We start from the raw sequence: 6,334 nt of genomic DNA, 5'->3' as shown, positions 1-6,334 counted from the left end.
TACAGATGTATAAACCTATGATAGAGTTATCAGAAGGTCAGGGGTTACAGATGTATAAACCTATGATAGAGTTATCAGGGGTTACAGATGTATAAACCTATGATAGAGTTATCAGAAGGTCAGGGGTTACAGATGTATAAACCTATGATAGAGTTATCAGGTCAGGGGTTACAGATGTATAAACCTATGATAGAGTTATCAGAAGGTCAGGGGTTACAGCTGTATAAACCTATGATAGAGTTATCAGAAGGTCAGGGGTTACAGATGTATAAACCTATGATAGAGTTATCAGAAGGTCAGGGGTTACAGCTGTATAAACCTATGATAGGGTTATCAGAAGGTCAGGGGTTACAGATATATAAACCTATGATAGGGTTATCAGGTCATGTATATGTATATATATATATATTATTATTAATATTATTTAGTTTTAATTCAGGTTTTTTTAGGGGGTGCTGCGGCACCCTCAGAACCCCTACTTTCCGCGGCTGTGGTCTGTGCCAAGTGGGTAGCTCCTCTATTCAGGCGATGTGAGGCCTCCCTCTGACAGATGGGACCACCACTAACTGGCAACGGTATGTGTTATTAGCTGCCTGCAGTAAAGAATAGGTCCCATTAGCATGTTTTTTTGTCTCGTATTAACAGCACGAGAACAGGGACAGTTTGTATAATATTCCTACTATTTTTCAGGTTTAAAAAACCTTTATTATTCGCCTTTTTTTTAGTCTGTTCTTTAATATATAATATATATATATATATACTTATACTTATATATATCTACTTATTCGTATATCAACCGTTTAGACGATGCCTGATGTTGGTAATCATTTGAATCATAATTTTATGACTCATTTAAATCTCAACGTATTATTGTACATTTTTTTTATCAAGCATTTAAAAAAATATATATAATATTTTTAAAATTTAGATTATATTCAGTCACTGTCAAATGTTGAATATTTATATTTAAAAGCTTAATTCGTTTCAGCAAAATCGGGTACAGATTATTATCGACATATTGGACCAAGTTAATATCCAACTTGTTTGTTTTAATATGAAACATAAAGCTTCAAAACGAAAAATAGAAAGATACTTTGTTCTGATTCAAATGTTAAAACGTGCTGGTTCATTATATATACATATATAAAGTTGAGTCCAACTTTTGACTGGTACTGTATATAAAAAAAATCTAATAACACTAATCTATTGCTACACTATACAGCTCTCCTCTCTTCCGGCTCAGCAATGGCAGAGATCGGGAGATACAGTCGCTTCATATATATATAATTATATATATATATAGGAATACCTGTGCTAAACTAACTTAAATTTAAAACACCGTCATGAGTTCCGAACCTACAAGATGATGGCTGAAAGTGTGGCGTCCACCTTGGTCTCTGAATTATTTAAATCGATGAATAATTACAGTACAAAAATTTGAATTATTGTTGTTGTTGAGGAGGAAAGTATCGCGGTGGTGGAGGTCGATATTGGACCTTGCACCGGGGGACCGATCGGGTTACACACCACCATCAATATTACAGTGGACTGGACTGTGATCCGTGCGCGCACACGCTTTCAGCGGCGGGGGTGAAACACAGTAACACACTAAACTGACTGCTTTTGTGAAGTCAAACAACAATGAAAATATTTAGGCTACAATGGATTGTCAATGTTTAGAGAGGGGGGGGGCATATTTTATTTACACATTATTTGGGGTATAGGTCTGATGTGGTTACCCAAATTACCAAAAGGAACATGATTTTAAATATTATTTTTATCTAATTTGTTTTTCCATTTGAATGTAGAAATCTTTGAAGATTATTGGGGGAAATGTGTTCTATTTTACTTATAACATGCGTGAAAGGTGACATGATTGATGCGTAATGATTGAACGACCTCTGGAACAGCCGGTCATTGTCAGGACTCATGCCTGGAGGCTGCTGAGCTGAAGGGAGAGAGAGAGTCCGTGGGAACTCAACATATGACGAAGGCCTGTACCCCGTATAATCATTTCAACCCTCATTCACTATCAATGTGTCTTCGCTGCCAGTCTGTCTTTATCACGTGCCACATCACAGTACACATATCATCCCAATAACAATGCATGTTTTTATTTGGGTGAATGGTGTATTTGATGGATGCGGCAACAGTTCGAGGTCGGTTGTGTTGTGGTCATTTAACACCCTCTGATTGGGTAAAGTATTCGGAAAGCATTTCGTGACGACACTATGATTCATTGCTGTTAGAACACCGTGTAGCACGTCAGAGACCGTTGGTAATGTATTTTTTTTTTTAAATACATGGATAATCTAACCATGTATGGGATCAGTCTTATATTGAACGGTTACTGATATTCACTGATATGCTTGCTATGATATTGGTTGTCTCACGCACCTGCCTGCTGCATGAAGCAGCCCCCCCCCCCCTAAACTCTGGGAAAAGTGCTGGTCAGAAGGAGGGTGGGGGGGAGCAAGCCAGCTGATGGATACAAACAATGTTGTTCTCCCCAAATAACATAGCAAAACGACATAGTCTGTTTCAGCAGTTAAAATATCCCTAATTTATAAGACAGTTTTAGTATTTGTTTGATTATGGTCCTACCCGGTCCTGTCAAGCTACACTCGCTATGCGTATAAGAAAAATAAAGTAACAGGGCTAGGTAGCCGGTTATCTTGTTCCGTTCGCTATTTAGTAGCTAGTTAGGTATTTTTTCCATGAAATGAAGTTCGATTTCAATAGGTGAACAACAAGTGGCTGCCTAGCTAATAGTCCCATGGGTTCCTAAATTATTGTTAAGAATATTGGAAATAATTGCAGTTCCTGGTCCGTGTTTTCAGGCTGGTTGCATTGCTACTAGATAGGTACCAAGCTACCCCAGAAGTTGCTAAAACATTTTTTTATCAAAGATATTTGTCATACTGAAAACCGAAGTTGACATAATCGGGAGAAAAGCCTACCTCCAGTTTCCAAACAGTCATCAACGTTGACAAAAATACTTGATTATGATTTTGTAATTTTGACTAGCAAGGATGAATCAGGTGTAACAGCTGGGGCGGCAGGTAGTCTAGTGTTTAGAGCGTTTGACTAGGAACCGGCAGGTTGCAAGTTCAAATCCCCGAGCTGACAAATCTGCACCTAAACAAGGCGATTAACCACTAGGCCGTCATTGTAAATAAGAATGTTTTCTTAACTGACTTGCCTAATTAAATAAAGAGAAAATAAATATGTGCTGGCTTTCAAGCAGCAGCGGGATCTTAGACTACCTAGCTAACTTTTTTAAAACTTTTAAATCATGATAGTTAGGTCCTGATCTTATTTCAAAGACTTACACGTTTTCCCATTCGGTCGAACAGATAATGGATTATCATCAATATCACATCGTGACCGGAGTGTGCGCTTGTTTGCAGACTTGTTGTTTAGTTTTGCGTTTTTTTAGTTTGACAATGCTACTGATCTTTGTGGTGGCGCTTGGCTTCTGCGCACACAACATTTAAAATATATATATTTTTTAATGTGACGCGTCAAATTAAATGATTATTTGACATACCTGTCCAACATTATTATTTGACGTGTCAAATAGTGAGACGTATATTTTTTTGACACCCAAAGACCCAAACGGGGTACCATACTCTGTAGGCCTACAATGTACAAATTATATGAATGTGAATAGGCCTGTTTGAGAAAATATTATTGAAATGGCAGAGGTCTTGATGATAAACAAATGATTTGTTTTCAATACCAATTATCTTACCAGTTGATTCTCTCTTTTGTTTGGTTTATTTATACATTTTGACAATGATAGGCTAATACATACCCTTTAATTATGATATGCTAATGCATACCCTTTAATAATGATAGGCTAATACATACCCTTTAATAATGATAGGCTAATACATACCCTTTAATAATGATAGACTAATACATACCCTTTAATAATGATAGGCTAATACATACCCTTTAATAATGATAGGCTAATACATACCCTTTAATAATGATAGGCTAATACATACCCTTTAATAATGATAGGCTAATGCATACCCTTTAATAATGATAGGCTAATACATACCCTTTAATAATGATAGGCTAATACATACCCTTTAATAATGATAGGCTAATACATACCCTTTAATAATGATATGCTAATGCATACCCTTTAATAATGATAGGCTAATACATACCCTTTAATAATGATAGGCTAATACATACCCTTTAATAATGATAGACTAATACATACCCTTTAATAATGATAGGCTAATACATACCCTTTAATAATGATAGGCTAATACATACCCTTTAATAATGATATGCTAATGCATACCCTTTAATAATGATAGGCTAATACATACCCTTTAATAATGATAGGCTAATACATACCCTTTAATAATGATAGGCTAATACATACCCTTTAATAATGATAGGCTAATACATACCCTTTAATAATGATAGGCTAATACATACCCTTTAATAATGATAGACTAATACATACCCTTTAATAATGATATGCTAATGCATACCCTTTAATAATGATATGCTAATACATACCCTTTAATAATGATAGTCTAATAAATACCCTTTAATAATGATATGCTAATATATACCTTTTAAATGCACATTTTACCATATTATCTCTATGGCCTTTCTATTTTAACACGGAGACTGCAAGGGAGAAATGCCTGTAATTGATCGCGCCATAAACCGTGTTAAATAATGAATAGAACACAATAGTCCTCGGTCCTCGGACATAAGCCTACAAATCCACGTTCCCTAGACTGTTGCTTAAATATTACACATCCACTTGAAGAATATCATGCGAAGCAAGATATATACTGAGAGACAATCAATCTTTAAGTGCCACCAACCTTGGAATAAATGATGGAAACCATAAGTCAGTTGCTATCAATGTTTAAACCCTATAGTCTATGTCTTTCTTCATTATCGCTCTCTCTCTCTCCTTACATTTTGATGGAAAAGGACTCAGGGCCACATTTAATTGTCCTCAGGCCTATAAGAGCGCTGCTATTTTCCATTGATCCCGAAGGCAAACGGTTAATGTAAAGATGCTGGCACTAAGTGGGAGTGCCTTGCCATTACTTCAGCTGTCACTTGATGGTGTTGAGGGCGTCGCGTGGAATATCGTTGGAGTGGGCTGGCTGCTTGCTCTACCTAGTGGATGCTCTCTTTACACACAGCACACACACGGAACGCACACACAGCCGCGAGAGTCGAGCTCCAGCGAGGGATGCAAGAGCGGTCAGTGGCAGGCAGGCAGACATAATTATTATTGGACAAACCTTCCGGTCAAAAATTCGGGGTTGATCTCGTTTTGCTCAAACCATCGGACGAGTGAACGCTGCTCTTTTATTACCTAATTACAATACTTGATCACTCTTTTGTTGTTGTTGTTGTTGTTGCTGACACAACGAAGAAGGGTTTGCACCATACAAAAAGGTGAGCTTTGCGATAAGAAAGGATTAGCGTGTCTTGTCTTTTTTTACCTTGTTGTGCCATTGACAATTACATGCTTTCCTAATGCATTCGGGTACATTCACAGCCATACATTTCATTTCATGCAACAAATCTTTTGACATAATGTTTAAAAATCTTGAAACATTCCAAATAAAATACAACAATATATTGGCTTGCTGTTTACCAATCATCAATACGCCTATTGATCTACGCGCTCACTGATGGCTTATCGGCTATATATTTGTTTGTAAAAAATTAGAGCGTCAATTACAATGTATATTTGATGAGGGATTAAAAATGCATCTTGCATGTCGCTTAACCGAAAGAAGAAAAAAAACGGGAAAAAACGAGTATGTTCTTGGAAACGTCTTAAATGTTCCTCTTTTAGTGGGTCTGTTATCTTACCAACCGATCCAAGACCTATAGAGCTGCTTACAGGCTCAATCCTCCAGGTTAAGCCTCTTGGCATGGCTACATGTCTATTTTCCTTCTGTTCCGTATCCTGTCAGCCTCTTAGCCGGCCCTGTTCAGCCCTTCTCCTCAGCTCTCCGCGCGGCTAAGGTCAGCTCTGGGACCGGCTAAATCAGCTTTGGGCCCGGCTGAGTCAGCTCTCATCACGTTAAAGACGGGTTTAGGCGGCAATAGCACGAGATCTGATTTGGAAAATGGGCTTTTACAAAATCCTGAGAAACCACCAAGCGTTTCTCGTAAAAGTATTATCTTTTACGCATACATATAATACATTTTACTATACTTTTTATATTGTTCTTATGGGCTATTTAAACAATACGGGTCTATTTTATTGTTTTTATGATGACTATTATTATGTCTATGTAATTTTTATTAGGACTATTTGCTGTCATTA

The sequence above is a fragment of the Oncorhynchus masou genome, chromosome 15, assembly GCF_036934945.1.
Source record: "Oncorhynchus masou masou isolate Uvic2021 chromosome 15, UVic_Omas_1.1, whole genome shotgun sequence".
Lineage (NCBI taxonomy): Eukaryota > Metazoa > Chordata > Actinopteri > Salmoniformes > Salmonidae > Oncorhynchus > Oncorhynchus masou.
Note: the sequence above shows the minus strand (reverse complement) of the source record.